Source organism: Rhinolophus hipposideros (assembly GCF_964194185.1).
Source record: "Rhinolophus hipposideros genome assembly, chromosome: 13".
Taxonomy (NCBI): domain Eukaryota; kingdom Metazoa; phylum Chordata; class Mammalia; order Chiroptera; family Rhinolophidae; genus Rhinolophus; species Rhinolophus hipposideros.
In genome coordinates, this window is record NC_138059.1 from 53,814,281 (window position 1) to 53,831,335 (window position 17,055).

The window sequence follows — 17,055 nt, forward strand, 5'->3', positions numbered from 1 at the left end:
AATTAGGTAAATAATGACTATGAAAATATTTTATGTTAACAAGAATCTTTCCAATTCACAGGGCACTTTCTTACCTGTAGGTAGTAATCTGTGATCTCACAGATTACTAGGGCAGCTTTATAATTAAAGACACAGATCTTTGAGTCTTGACTTACCCAACATTAATGTCACTAGTAAACCAAGACTGGATTCTCAGTCCAGTGATGTTTCTACTATACGAACTCACTTGATGATCTCATATCTAAGAGAAATTTGCTTTTTATTAGGCAGTTGGTCAATATTGTAAAATAACATCATTACAATAAAAACCTTTATACATTTTCACCTGATCCTTACACAATCCCTCTGAGAAAGCAAAGCAGGTATAGTTATTATTTTATAGTGAGGACATGAGATAAAAAAGATTGAGTAGCTTTATTCAAGGTCACTAATAAAATAAGCAACATTAAGTTTAAGGACAGAGGTTTCCTGCATTGTAGTCCAAGCCTTTTCCATTAGAATAGGCTTTTCTTGGAGCTAATGTATATTTTTCCCAAACCCACCATTAAAAAAAACAATGGAGCATTTTTCATTTCTGGTGACACATCCTTGATTTTTGATAATCATATTCTGTTACACTTGAACATCCTTACACAATCATTTCATGTGGAAATTAGACGGGGATATCTACAAAACCCAGTTTAAAACAGACCACCGCTGCTTGAGGAAATAACCACTAGTATCACAATAATAATAATAATAATAATAATAATAATAATAATGCATCAATACATATGAAATCTTCCTATAAACCAAGAAGTTCTAAGTGCTCCACATGCATTTAACTCTTGCAAGAGTTGCCCTATTTTGCAGTTAGGAGAACAGAGTTACTAAGAGGTAAAGCAAACTATCCCATGGTCACACAGTTAATAAAAGTGAAGATGGAATTTGAATCCACACAATGACTTCGTTGTTCAAGCTGTCAAATGCTAAGAAATATAGTAAAAAGAGGGGAATAAAGCTGAATCTGGTAAAAAGAATTATCTTTGTCTTACATCTATTTCATGTTAAGTCAGGAATTAATTTTGAGGTATCCCAAACTCCCAAAAGAGGACGCTGAGGGATCCAGGCTACCTTTGTCTTGCTATTAGCCCTGACTTGCTAGAAATTCCCACTGAAATGATATTAAAAGAGTGTTATTGCCAGAACACTATTATAAATATGTGGATTTGGGGAGGAAAGAAAAATCCTGGGAAGCCTGCCTTTAGGACAGAGCAAGGAGTAAGGGCATCACAGATCTCTTCCATTAACTCATTTGGATTTATTAAGAATATTAACCACATGCCTAAAAGTATTTTAGGGACTTCCATTTATCTTAATGTTCACTATGAGTCAATGCACATTTGAAGTTTACAATCAGGAAAGACATCAAGCTAAAGAAAATTCACTTTCTTCTCCAAGCTTATATAAACTTTTCTGGCTTAGGCACAATCCTGGCAACATGTATTGTATTGTTATTATGAAAAGAAATGATATCATCTATTAAAAATAAATGCAAATGTGATGGAGAAAGCATTTTGGGTTGCAGGAAAAGATTGTGACTTTCCTCATACTTTTTCTGTAGGAGAAAGTTTATTCTCAACGTAGATGATTTGTCTTGAAAGAAATTCAAGTAGCTTTCATAAAAATTATTAAATTTCAGCAACACATTGTTACACTTTGGGACCATTCTGAGGACAAGAGTTTAGACATGTATCCAACCATTCATTGTTTAAATGTTACCTGAACTGAAACACCTCACTCTCAGGCTGCTGAAAGCATTCAATTTTGGAACAAAGAAGAAAAGTACATGTAAGCCCTGCATGTAGGAAGCACAGGCCAGAAAAGACTATTACTCCCAGGTGGGTCCTTGGGCAGTCATGGCAACCAGGCAGTTAGAAACAAAATCATTGAGCATTAGGACGAGCAAACATTTATTAAGTACTCCACTGTACTCTGCTTTCCATGTCTCATTTTATTTAATCTCCCAAATAGCCCTGTGTGTAAGTATGAGACTCAGGTAGATACATAACTCGCCAAGGGGTGCATGGTTCCTGCATAAAAGTGGGATTTGAGCCCAGACTATGATTCTAGAACACCTGCTACTTTGACCATTACACATGTAAGTTCCCTAAATAACTTTCAATAAACCGGGCTTTGACTCACAGGACCTCCTTTCATTTTTCAGGCACTGCCTGAGTGCTTCAGGCTAAAGGATGGCTCTGAGAATGGAGTAAGCAGTTGTACAAATATCTGACTCTCAGGAATGTTTTAAAAAAAATCAAAACAACAAATATAACAAAGCATTGTGAAAATTGTAAAATGCCATTCAAATATTGATTTCTGTCATTGGCACAAGAGACTCTTTAATAATGACACTGACTTGATAGCCAGTCGTCCATAAAGACAACATCGAGCAGGCAGGCATTGAAGGCTTTTCTCTTACTTTTTAGAGTTTGCCTCAGCTATGAAATTGCTGAGGAGGGCTTGGGAGAGGGGATTGCACAGGAGTTTACCTGAGTCACATTTTTCCCTTGAGCTGTTGGTAAAAATAGGAGCCTGTCATGGGATTAAATCCATGCATTCACCTGAGCCCAGCCCAGCCCAGCCCAGCCCACAAGAAGGTTTCCCTCAGCTCCTTCTTGCCTTTCTCCCTTGTCTTTTTACCACCTTTTCCCCTCATGCTGCCAAAAGTCAGCAAAGTGAACAAAAACAATGAGAAAAAAGGAATAGACATTGCAGATGATAATAAAATTACCTCATGCCCCAATTTTGGAAATGCACTAAACTGTGCCCAGAGAAACTGACTGTCAGAGTAGGCATCTAATATTTTCTCCTGAGTAGCCAAAGGACCTAAATCTTACCTGCAGAAATGTTGCACTCCAGTGGCATGAGTTCTCACAGGGGATGAAGCATACACAGCTCATGTGAGCTGCTAGAAGCTGCTAGAAGCTGTCTCTTAAGTGATTTTGGTTTTACTTGCCCTCCCACGCCTTTTGCTACCTCTGTGGGTGCCAGATGAAGGCGTGTCAACCATGAGAATTTACCTGAGTTTCACCCATGTTTACATAACTGCAACATGTGACATGTATCCTATACTTTCAACTCCCACAGTGATCTGGGGTAAAGGTGTGACCTGTGAAAGCACATGTTTAAATTAATTTATAGGCATAAAACTGCCATTATTGTCAGCTCTCCTGAAGCTATACTAAAATATTTACTTTTACATCAGGAAAACAGAAATACTTTTTGCTTTTCTTTTTTTAAGCTCAGTTAGGAAAATGTGAAACTCAGTTGCTGACTCATATAAACAACTTGGGGATCAGGATACATTATTTTCCTCAGATTTTTATTATGGAAATTTTCCAACACAATAAAACTTGAAGAAATAGTCCATAAGTGTTCCAAGAACCTATGCTTAGACCAAACCTTTGTTAACATTTTACCAATTTGCTTTCTATTGCCCCCTTTCTTACCATGTAAAAGTATGTTGTAGATATGACACATAAGTACCCAGTTATTATACATAACCGAACTGAAAGTACCATACCTAACAAAAGCAACATTAGTTCTATAATACCATTTAATATTAATCCACATCCAGATTTCACCATTGGTCCCAAAGATCCCATCAAGTTTTATGTATTGCATTTAGCTGCTATGTCTCTTTAGTAACTTTCTACCTAGAAAAGTTCTGTCCATCTCAAAAAACATTTTTAATATATGTGTCACTGGTCAGCTGTCTTATAGAATGTCCTATATTCTCTGTCTGACTTTTCTCATGGTGTCATTTATCTAGACTTCATCCCCTGTAACTTCTGCAAACTTCAATTTAGATTTAGAACCTTGATTATATTCAGATTAAACATTTTTTTGGCAAGAAAATATCATTCATATTGTTGAACACTTCATATTACAGCCTGTCACAATGTCTGGTGTCAGGCTATGCCACTATTAAGATGTTGAATTTATTCCCTAGGAGGTGATAGCAACCACAAACTTTCTCCATTGTAAAGGCACATTTTCCGGTTACAGTTTCTAGTAGTTTGTGGGGTGGCACTTGGGCATCATGTGACTATATTGCTTCCCACAATCTTTCAACTAATGATTTAAAAAATATATAGACTTTATTTTTTTAGAGCAAAATGAGTGGAAAGCACAGTAAGTTCCTTCTTCCCCAACCATACTCACAGCCTCCCCCACTTTCAACATCTGCACCAGATGGTACATTTGTTACAATTGATAAGCCTACACTGACATATTGTAATCACCCCAAGTTCATAGTTTACATTAGCGTTCATTTGTTTTGACAGATGTATAATCTTCACTATTATAGTATCATACAGAATAGTTTTACTGCCCTAAAAATCCTGTGTTCAATCTATTCATCCCTCCTCCGCAGCCCATAGCAACCACTGCTGTTTTATTGTCTCCATAGTTTTGCCTTTCCCAGAATGTCATATAGTTGGAATCATACAGTATTCAGACTTTTCAGATTGGCTTCTTTCAATTAGTATATACATTTAAGTTTTCTCCGTGTCTTTTCATGGTGTAAGAACTCATTTTTTTATAGCTGAGTAATATTCCACTGTTTGAATGTACCACAGTTTATCCATTTATCTATTGAAGGATATCTTAGCTGCATTTTAGTGGGCAGTGATGAGTGAGGCTGCTAAAAATATCCGTGTACAGGTTTTGTTGTGGACATGTTTTCAAATCCTTTGGGTAAATACTAAGGAACATGATTGATGGATTGTATGAGAAGAGTATATTTAGTTTGTGAGAAAGTGCCAAATGTCTTCCAAAATGGCTGTACTGTTTTGCATTCCCATCAACAATGAATGAAAGTTTTTTGCTCCACATCCTCCCCAGCACCGAGTGTTGTCAGTGTTTTGCATTTTAGTCATTCTAGTAGTTGTGTAACACATCCAATGACTTTAACATCCACTTACGACTCTTGCCTGAATGATGATTATACTGGGACTTACAAAATGATTTTCTAATTTAGCATTCTTTCTACATTTATTAATTGGCCTTCTTCTGTAACAAGAAACATTTTGCTTTTTAATTTTTTTTTTAATCTCTCTCACAGTGGGGATTTCTAAAGAAAAGAATGACTCTCTTGTTTATGTGAATTTATCGTGCTTTGCTGCTCACTGCGACTCACAGAAAGCTACCGGAAGACCAACTGTTACTCCGTCGTTTTTTGTATTCCCCATAAAACTTAACTCAATGCTTTATATATAACAAATACTAAGAGGAGGCCTGAGCTTAGTGAGGGTCTCCTTTCCTCTAGCCACTGCTGACCAGAGAGGGAGAGCACAGGTGGGTTGTCTTCATTCCTCTTTCTACCTTTCATATCTTTGTTCATGGAAGTCTGTCCTCAAAACCCCAGTCTCTCAAACAAACTTGCCTTTGCCACTGGTACCTTAACCATCAACTAAGTGAAGCACACCCAAATTCCAAAGAGTCTCAATGAGTCACAGGACCCAGGCACAGAAATAGTGCTTTATTTCCCAAGAATTAAATTATCTTAGCTCTCAAGCTTCTCTTTCTACTGCTGGCAGATAATCTTACGAATTCAAAGTGATTCCCTGTTTCTTCTAAGGTAAAGCCTAGTCTTTTGTATTGACAATAAAATAAATTCTGAAGTATCCTAAATTAAATTGCAGCAGGCCAGAGGGAAGGAAGAGACAAGAGAGATAATCAGTTAACAACTTGATGAAGATGAAACTGGAACTTTAAACAAACATAATCAGTTTATGTTTGCTTAAAGAAGGTCTGTGGGAGGGGCTAGGGCTTATGGAAGTTCTCACGTTCTAGTAATCGTAATTGCGATAACCCTACAGGAAGAACTCTAAGTTTATAATAAATCTCTATGGTTCTAACTTCCTTTTTCCTTCCACAAATACCCTTCTGTCCGGTACGCCAGAGTATTCACATGGCTTGCCATGTCTGCATGTGCCGGGTTGCAACACTTTCTTTTTCCTGAATAAATCCTTTTTGGTGATAAAACACCTGGTTGGTATTACTTTTCAGTCTACAAACTGCAAGGCATGACCAACAAAAGACTGCTTAGATACCTGAATGTATGTTGAAACTTTGAATTAACTTCCAGGTGGATATTTCCAAGATTATCTAGAGAGGATAGCTGAGTAGCCAACCATCAAGTGCAGCCGTATTCTGCTTCCCCATGAACTTTCTGGACTATTGTCTACAACTCATCCCAAAGAGCAAATATTAATACTTCTTTCTTATGCATTCTGCACCTATTCTAGAAAAGCTTTCAGTCATGAGAGATTTTGATTAATAAGATGGTCAATTTGTAACAGGGTGAAATGTTCAGTCTCTGACTCCATCTTCTTCAAGCCTGTGTTGTTCCTACAGCCTTCAGCTCCTGCATTAGATACACTAATCATTAGAGAAATTCAGCTTGGGGCTTAAGCTTTTACAAAAACAGCCCCTCCCATTTTCCCTTTCATTTACATAAAAAAAAACCCAAAACTCTACTTTATTAAGATGGATTTGAGGATTAGGTGTTCCATCTTCTAGACTGGTGCCTTCCTTTTTTTAAAGATTTTTTTTTTTAATTGCGGAAGAGGAACAGGACTTTTTATTGGAGAACAGTGTATTTCCAGGACTTTTTTTGTTTTTTTATTGGGGAACAGTAGTAGTGTGTTTTTCCTAGGACTCATCAGCTCCATCCAAGTGAAGTTGTTGTCCTTTCAATCTTAGTTGCAGGGGGCACAGCCCACCATCCTTTGCAGGAATCAAACCGGCAGCTTGTTGTCCAGAGCTTGTGCTCTAACCAACTGAGCCACCCATCCGCCCCTGTTGGTACCTTTTGATCAATGTACCTTTCCTTACTCCAAACTCTGACATTTTGAGTTTTGGTCTTTCGAAGCATTGGACACATGGGATTCAGACTGGTAACAAATTCAAATATTCACCTGCCCCACACCTTTCGGCAGCATCAGGGTACGGCATGGGCTGTGGGTCCTTGGTGGGTGAGTTTCTCCACAGCTTTTTATTCTTGGGAGCTTCTACCCATCGTGTCTGCTGCTAAGTTCTCTTGTAGGCTCTGTTCCCTAAAGGCCAGGTCATTCTAGACTGACTTCTGCCTTCTGTGACCCATCAGCAGTTTCCTTGAGTTCCTCTCTCTCCTCTCTCAGTTCCTATAGGCCTTTTCCTCAACCTCCCTTTAGTGGGCCCATTGTTTTTGCTTCCTGCCAAGCTCTTTCCTTTTCTATGCAAAGTCTTCCAGACTCAATTTAGGGGAGCTCAAAAAAAAAAAAACATATTATCCTCTCAAGTTCAATTTCAAAGGCCTATTTTGCAACTTGAAGCTCTAAATTGGACTCTTTGTTCTGGTGAAGTAATTATTTTCTCCTCCTTTGCTTGGGCAATAAGCCTGGAGGCATGGAACCTCCCCTGTAAGAATGCTGTCTTGGGCAATGTTTCAATTTCAGCTGCTGGGATCAGGGAGGGCCAGTGGACTAAGGGTGATTCAGGGCAGCTGGGAGGATGCCTCTCATTTTCAACTGTTACTGGAAAGTGATATTACAAAAGGAGGAGACATTCCATATGAGGAAAAATCCAGAAGCAACATTATCAAAGCATCATTCTGAGGACCCTAGCCCTGGGGTAGGGATGTAGGAGACTAAACATCAGAGGGCAGAAAAAATTCAGTGAGGGGGGAATCCAAACCCAGTGTAGCCTGTCCCCTGTGGAAAAAAAGCCGATATCCCTGAGAACTCGTACTGTCTTTTTACTACGATCCGACACGGTGCACTTTTAGTGACTAGGGTAGGGTCCAGCATTATTGATCAAGGGTTGGGATCTGCATCTATTTAAATTTAAATTGTAATTAAAATCATATCAAATAAAAAATAAAATATTCAGTTCTCAGTCACAGTAGCCACATTTAAAATGCTTGGTCATTGTATGTGGCTCGTGGCTACCATATTGGATAACAGATTTAGAACGGTCCTTCCCATTGCAGAGTCCTGTTAGACAGCACCGGTTTAGGGCTTTTTAAAATGGTGGTGGACCTGTCTACTCGGAGCAGGGCAGGCCATTAGGGAAGACTGTAATTGCCTTGAGAAAAGGCTGCTTATGAAATTAAGCAAACTTAGCAACAGCAAGGCCTTCTTGGTATATTTTTTCTGGCTTTAACTCTGGAGGCCTTCTGGATTTTTTTCTCAGACTTTAACTCTGTTCAATTCCCAAATTTGTTCCTTGATCAAAATTTGGTTTACATGGACTCTACCCCTATTTGTGACTAGCGTAATGCCATATTTCCCCGAAAATAAGACCTAACCAGACAATCAGCTCTAATGCGTCTTTTGGAGCAAAAATTAATATAAGACCTGGTCTTATTTTACTATAACATAAGACCGGGCTTAATATAACATATAACATAACATAACATAACATAACATAACATAACACAACATAACATAACAAACATAATAAATATAATATAATATAAAATATAATACCGGGTCTTATATTAATTTTTTCTCCAAAAGACGCATTAGAGCTAGTTATCTGACTAGGTCTTATTTTCGGGGAAACATGGTGGTTCAGTTTTGCCAGTAATCTTTTTTTAATTAAAAATAACCTTTTTAGCTTCTGGTGTACTGTGTGAGGGATATAAATGATAAATATCTAACTATTACATTGTTTTGGATACCTGAAACTAATAAAATAAATAAATAAATAACTTTTTTATGTAAACTGCTTTTATGAAAGTACAGGGTACCTTGGTTTTCGAACATAATCTGTTCCAGAAGACAATTTGTTCGAGTTCTGAAACATTGGAAAACAGACGACAGCTAGGCCTCAGGATCTTGTACTCAGCGGAAGCCACGTGACATGGTCGACTTCTGAGGCGTGTTCAAAAACCGAATCATTTACTTCTGCGTTTACGGCGTTTGTAAACTGAAATGTTCCTCAACGGAGACAGACGTTCGAAAACTGAGGTATTACTGTAGTTCTTTTTTTCATTGTGGATTAACACAAATAAGAAAGTAAAACAACTATGTCCCTAACACCCAAAGTTTACCAGTATTAACACTTCCATATATTATAAATATAAATGTGTGTTCCCTTTTTCTATCTAACACACACAAACACATACATAATATACACATCAATGTAAAACAAAGTTGTTTTGTAACTTGTTTTTGAAATTAACAAACTCCAACTTTGCATGTCAAAATTTTACATCCAGTCCATATTTGAATTTTTTCAATTGACTCCCAAATATCTTTTTGAGCAGTTTACCCAGATTGAGATCCAATTCAGAAACAAGCAGTGCATCTCTTGCTTTGTGTTTGAATCCCTTTCAATTTAGCACAGGTCTGGTACTGGTGAAGAGTAATTAATCCTAAGTATTGCAGCTGACAAAGCCTGACATTTCACTTGCTTAAGTCAAAAAAGTTTGGGTGGCTCTCTCCCACCTTGCATTTGGCTATCCAGATCTGGATGGTGGCCTCCAAGAGAGGAATGGAGGTGGGCCACTGGCTGTTAACTGCCTTGGCCCAGAATTGATACACATTCAAAGTCTTTTGGCCAGAGCTGACTGCATGGTTCCAAACTAACAGCAAGGGAATTTGGAAAATATCAGGGAGCACTGAAAGTGTCCTGAACATGTCCCTGCCGTATACTCCTCCCTTGTGAAGCTCCTGACCCTGGCATGTTGAAGAGGCTCAGGTGCTATCCTGTGGGTAGTCACATCTTTGAATTTTTCTGGTTGTTTCTTTTCTTCATGGTGCAATTTAGGTTGTTCTATCTCATAATTTTTATAAACTAGTAGTTCGATATAAAAACTTAAGGATAAATGGTTAACATTTATGTTTAGAAAAATGATAGGTAATGTGTGATTTGTATTGTATCACATCAGGAAATTTAAATATCTGATTAATTTGGATTATAATGCTGAGGTTGCTGGATTAGTGTAATGAACATCTGGTGACTTCTTTAGACAGTTGCATTTTCCTATTCATGAGTAGTAAACAAGTGATATAGGATTCTGCTGTCTGGGGCCCGGAGTCTGTGGTCTCATGTACTCGAAGAATGAGAACACGGACCCAGAGAGGTAAATTGAAGCAGTATACAGTTTTATTGCAAAAGTGAAAAGTGCAAGAGTACAGCTCTCTGAAGAGACGGGGGATGTGGTGGTGGGGGGGATCAGAATGGAATGCCCCGCAGGCTAAGTTGAGCAGGAGACTATGTGTCCTTGGATCCATAATCCTTAAATTGCTTACTTAAAGATTGGGCTTGCCCCCTCCCCTTTCTGAACATGGGCTGGTGTCGTGCAGGGTGTCAGGCAGGGTCTCTGGTCCCGCTCCCCACACAAGAACACAGGACACAGTGAGGCCAAAAAGGAACACCCATGGAGCCATAGGTAAGGAAGCAATACTACTATACTCTCACTGGCAGCTGGGTTGGAGACACAGGAATCAGGAGAAACACAATTCGCAACCCACCGTCCACTTGTCTGCCAACCAACCTCACTTGCTAGCTGTAATCCGCCGTGCTAACTGCAATCCACACTTGCTAGCTCAGCCACCATCTTCTTGCTAGCCATCATTTTTTGCTAGCGTAGCCACGGCAGTTATATTAATGCCCAATGGCTCACTGGTTACAGCTGATGGCCAACTAGCCACAGCTGACGGCCATCTACTACCAGAGCCAGCACCCCTGCATGTGAGGCCGAGAGCCAGGAAACTGCTCTCTAGGGATCTGTCCCGGCACTCCACCCCTACAGGGTCTCGCTTCACAATCTACATGACAAGCGTCTTCTGGAGGGTCCCTGTGCGAGGCGCCTAGAGGTGGATGCAGTATCCTGCACAGCCAGGGCTCTCAGGGCACTGCCACTTTCTCTCTGGTCTCAGCCAGACTTCCTGGGCTCAGCCAGGGCTCTCAGGGCACTGCCACTCTCTCTGGGCACAGCCAGACTTCCTGGACTCAACCAGGGCTCTCAGGGCACTGCCACTCTCTCTGGGCTCAACCAGACTTCCTGGGCTCAGCCAGGGCTCTCAGGGCACTGCCACTCTCTCTGGGCTCAGCCAGACTTTCTGGGCTCAGCCAGGGCTTTCAGGGCAGTGCCATTCTCTCTGGGCTCAACCAGACTTCCTGGGCTCAGCCAGGGCTCTCAGGGCACTGCCACTCTCTCTGGGCACAGCCAGAATTCCTGGACTCAGCCAGTGCTGTCGCATATTCTGGACAGTGGCCTGTCAAGGCACAAAAGCAAACATCCGGTGGTATGTTCCCAAGCAAACAGTCAAGCGGTCCATTAAATTAGGGATGGAAGGCAATTCGCCATAGTCCATAGTCATTCTCCAGGGCTGTCCTGGGGGTGAGGGACGACCTTGACCTCACCCTCATCTCCCAAGGAGGACTCAGCATGTGTTTACTCCTGGGGGTACAAGTCCTGCATCTGGGCTGCCTCAGCAAGAACTTCCCAGCTCACAGGGCCGCAATGACCTTCACTTTCTCCAGCCTGTGCTGGTTGGAGAACTGTCCACATCTTCCCACCCCTCCACGGGGGTCCAGCTCTCCAGCAGCTGCTCCTCCTGGTCTTCCTGAGACTGAGTGTTCATATGCACAAACTGCTCCACTGCCCGTTGGAGAGCTTTGGCCGGCACCATACCCTACTCACTGCTCCATGTGTCGTGCAGGGTAGCCTGCGGAGTCTCTGGTCCCGCTCCCCACATAAGAACACAGAACACGGTGAGGCCAAAAAGGAACACCCACGGAGCCATAGGTAGGGAAGCAATACTACTATACTCTCACTGGCAGGGTTGGAGACATAGGAACCAGGAGCAACACAATTCGCAACCCACCGTCCACTTTTCTCTGCCAACCAACCTCACTTGCCAGCTGCAATCCACACTTGCTAGCTCAGCCACCATCTTCTTGTTAGCCACCATTTTTTGCTAGCGTAGCCACGGCAGTTATATTAATGGCCAATGGCTCACTGGTTACAGCTGATGGCCAAAGCTGACGGCCATCTACTACCTGAGCCAGCACCCCTGCATGTGAGGCTGAGAGCCTGGAAACTGCTCTCTGAGGCTCTGTCCCCACAGCTGGTATCTTGGCTGACTCTGCAGTTTGATGCAGTAGCCCCTCCTGTCCAGTTCCCTTTTCTACATTTTTTTCCCCTGTTAGTTACTGTTCTCTTTGGCCTAGAGGTCCTCCACCCAATGTCCCTGATTGCCCATGATTTTCCCATCTCACTTTGAGACTGTTTGTCTGGGCCTTGATGCCCTCCAACACGGTCCTGTCCCTAACTGCCAATGACTTTCCTATCTAATAAATACCTAATTTATTTAAGACTGACATAATCCTTGTGTGAGTCAATAATCTTCTTAGGTGTTACAGAATGATGATTTTCTAATTCAATCATTCTTTCTACACTGGTAGCTAGATTTCTTCTGTAAAAATCTGTCTTCACTTGTGTCATGCGGGGTGTCCGGCAGGGTGGCCTGCGGGGTCTCTGCTCCTGCTCCCCACATAAGAACGCAGGACATGGTGAGGCCAAAAAGAAACACCCACGGAGCCATAGGTAGGGAAGTCATACCACTATGGTCTCACTGGAGGCTGGGTTTACACGACGTGCAACCTGCTGTCCGCTTTGCTGCCAACCGACCAACTCTCCTCGACTCTCCTTACTCTCCTTCAATCTCCTCCTTCACTCTCCTCGGCTCCCCCCCGTAGCCACGGCAGTTATATCAGTGGCCAATGGCTTAATGGCTATAGCTGATGGCCAACCTTCCACAGCTGACGGCCATCCACTATCCGGGCCAGTACCTCTCCGCATGCGGCCGAGAGCCGGGAAACTGCTTTCTGGGGCTCTGTCCCCACAACTTGGTTTCGTTAATATACACTGTTTGGGGGCTTAAAAAATAAATTTCCTCCCACTTTGTAAATTCTTCTCACTGGGCTAATAATCACATTAACAGAGACAGATTAACAGGAGAAAATGTCCAAAGTTTATTATACAAGTGCACAGTCACGGATGCCTTAAAAAATGAGACCTGAGGCTAGATTGGGTAGTTGAGTCTTATGTGTCATGCTGGAGCTATGGAGAAAGGGGAGCTGTGGTTTGGGACTTCAAAGGGCAGGAAGGGAATTCACATGTAGATGGAAAAGCAAAGGTTTGGTAAATAAATGTTTGCTGAGGCATCTTTAACACTGGGCACAGAGAGGACTTTGAACAAATGGACCTTGCTCGGTTTCTCCCTGTCTCTCACACACTGACTGTAGTTATCTGTGTTGCTTTCTTCCTTCCTAGAGCAGGTTCTCTATTTTAATTCCTTTTAGGCAGTTAGTGGGGAGGTCAAAGGTTTTTCCTGAGTCTTTTGTTCCTTCATAACCAGCTTAAAATCAATATCCCAAAAGGCATAATTCAGGATAGAAAACTGCTTTCCTTCAAGTGCCTACTGGAAATGCTTAGTTATTTCTCTTTAGTTACCGATTTTCTAAGTAAGGAGTTGACTTAACAGATGCCTCAAGTAGTACCTATTTTTAAGTTCTCTCTTTGTTTAGTAAAACTTTTTATTGAGACAATGGTAGAGTCACCTGTAGTTGTAATAAATAATATAGAGCAATTCCTGTGTACCCTTTAACCAGTTTTTATACTGGTAACATTTTGCAAAACTATGGTAAAATATCATAGCTGAGATATTGACATTGATACAATCCACCTCATCTTGTTCAGAGTCCCCCCATTTTACTTGTACTTGTGTGTATGTGTATTTGATTCTATACGATTTTCTCACACGCGTATGCTTGAGTAATTGTCAAGGTGCTGAATAGTTCCATCACTACAAGGGCCCCTTGAGTTGCCCGTTTGTACTCACACCAACCATAACCCCACACCCCATTACCCCCTCCTGATCCCTAATCCCTTACAATCACTAATCTGTTCTCCATTTCTAGGATGTTATTTCAAACATGTTGTATAAATAGAATCATACAATATGTAATCTTTTGAGACTGTCTTTTTCCCCACTTAGCATAATTCCTTAGCAGTTCATCGAAGTTGTCATGTTTATCAATAATTCAAATTCTCTTGTTTTTAGGATTGTTATACACGTAATAATTTCATAGACTAAGTGCACTTAAATCAACTAAACTCATTATTTTGATGCTGAAATTGTCACAACTTTGACATGTTGGATCACCTTCCAGCTGGTGCCTGAATACTTTCTATATGGCACTCATCATTTTAAAACAATAAATTTATTTATTGAAGTAAATAAATTTACTATTTATTTACTTTGTAATTACTAATAATTGCTATTATTACTGAAATGTGCCTAGATCATAAAGGTATAGCTCAATGGATTTTCAAAAAGATACAAAGTTAAGATCCAGAAAAAAATTACCACCACTCTAAAATACTGTGTGTGCTCCCTCCCAGTCACTATTCTCCCACACCCCACTAGCCAGCACTATAGATTAGTTTTGGCTATTTTTGAACTTTATGTAAATGGAATTTTACAGCATGTATTATTTGTTTGTTTGTTTCTGTCATCTTTCACTAACATTGTTCATAAGATTCATGTTGTTGCACGTATCAGGGGCTTATTCATTTTCACTGTTGTATAATATTCAATTGTATCAATGTCCCATTCTGTTATTAATGGACATTTAAGATATTACTAGGCTTGGATACTACAAATAATGCTATGAGCGTTCTTATATAAGTCTTTTGGGACACAGAAATATAAATTTCTGTGGGTAAAATCCTGGGAATGAAATAAATTGCTGATTCAAAGAGTATGTGCATATTGTACTTTAGGAAATATTGCCGAAGAGTTTTATAAAGAAAATGTACCACTTTATACATACATCTGCCAGCACTGTATGTAAGTTACATTTGTCCCATATCCTGACTAATACTTCATATTGTCTGTCTTAAATTTTAGACATTCTGGTGTATATATAGTCCTCTCTTTCTATGATTCTGATGTGCATGGATTTTAGTTACCACATTTTAGTTAAGTCACACCAGTCCCTCAAAAGCATGGTTCATATCAGTCATCATGGTATGTTAACTGTGATTAATCACATTAAATGCAAACTTTGCTGTCAGCTCTTCAGTCTGCAAATCGTTACATAAATAGTACATGTGCATCATGATCTGTGACCTATCATGCCACATATCATAGTCTGTTGGTAATGGGTCACTGTGTATCTATTATTCAATTTATACACAGATAGCAATGTATGTAGTTACTTTACCTCCTTCTCTCCCACTGATAAACCCATGTGACATTGTATATAAATACATGATTGAAAGAGGAAATTGGCAGCAAAGAAATAAAAACTGATAACATCAAAATAAATTAGATGTGATTAGAAGATACGAAAATGACACAGTCAAGATAGAATGAGACCTGGACCTGCATAGAGCTTGGTACAAACCATATTAAAATGTTCTGTGAATATAAAAACAAAGTAAAAATGCTTCAACATCTTTTAGCTTAAATTGTGATTAAGGAGAGGATGTTGCAAAAAGGATATTATCATATATTAACCTGTCTGGGCCCTAAATGCAATCACAATGTATAGGCATACCTCAGAGATATTGCGGGTTCTGTTCTAGACCACCACAAAAAAGCTATTATCTAAAGTGAGTCGTGAATTTTTGGTTTCCCAGCACACATAACAGTTATGTTTACACTACACTGTAGTCTATTAAGTGTACAGTAGCATTATGTCTATAAACAATGTATAAACCTTAACTAAAACATACTTTTTTTTTAAATTAATTTTATTGGGGTGACAATTGTTAGTAAATTTACATAGATTTCAGGTGTACAATTCTGTATTACATCGTCTATAAATCCCATTGTGTGTTTACCACCCAGAGTCAGTTCTCCTTCCATCACCATATATTTGATCCCCTTTACCCTCATCACCCACCATCCACCCCCTTACCCTCTGGTAACCACTAAATTATTGTCTGTGTCTATGAGTTTTTGTTTCTCATTTGTTTGTCTTGTTCTTTTTGGTTTATATACCACATATCAGTGAAATCATAGGGTTCTCTGCTTTTTCTGTCTGACTTATTTCACTTAGCATTATTCTCTCGAGATCCATCCATGTTGTCACAAATGCTCCTATATCATCTTTCCTTAACGCCGAATAGTATTCCATTGTGTATATGTACCACAACTTCTTTATCCATTCATCTATCGAAGGACATTTTGGTTGTAAAACATACTTTATTGCTAAAAACTTAACCATAATCTGAAAAATGGCACCAACAGATTTGCTCGATGCAGGATTTCCACAAACCTTCAATAAAAAACACAGTACCAGTGAAGTGCAATTAAGTGGAGTGCAATAAAACAAGACATGCCTGTATGCTCATAAGAGACAGGTAGAGAGCATTTTGCGGCAAACACCCAGAGGACAGACAGACACACGGAGAACAGGCTGAGAAGAGGAAGAGGAAATGTTACCTAAGAGGCATAGATTGGAGTGAACGTGTGGTGTTAACAGAAGCTGGAAAAAGCAACAGATTTTCTGCTAGAGCTTCATGGAGGGAGTGGGGGCCTGCTGACATCATGATTTCAGATTTCTGGCCTCCAGACTGTGGGAAAATATATTTCTGTTGTATTTGTTATAGTTTGTTATGGTATCACTAAGAAACTAAGGACTTGAGTATTTGAGGATTTTGGTATCCATGGGGTGTCCTGGAACTAGTATTCCCACAGACACGGAGAGGCAACTGTATACCTACACATACAATTTTGTAATATTTTCTTATTTTTCATTCTTATGCTTGTTTTTAAAAATGTAAACACTTGTGTTTGCATGTGTGTATTTATATATTCATATTCTTTGTCCTCATTTGTTCGGCACACAGAGATAGCACTATATGTATTGTTTGTACTTTGACTTTTTTTTCCCTTAGAAATATAGTCTGGTGACATTTACATATTAGTACATAGAGACCTTGCTTCCCCCACCCCTCCATTGCCAATCAATTTCTTTGTTGTTATTGTATGTTAA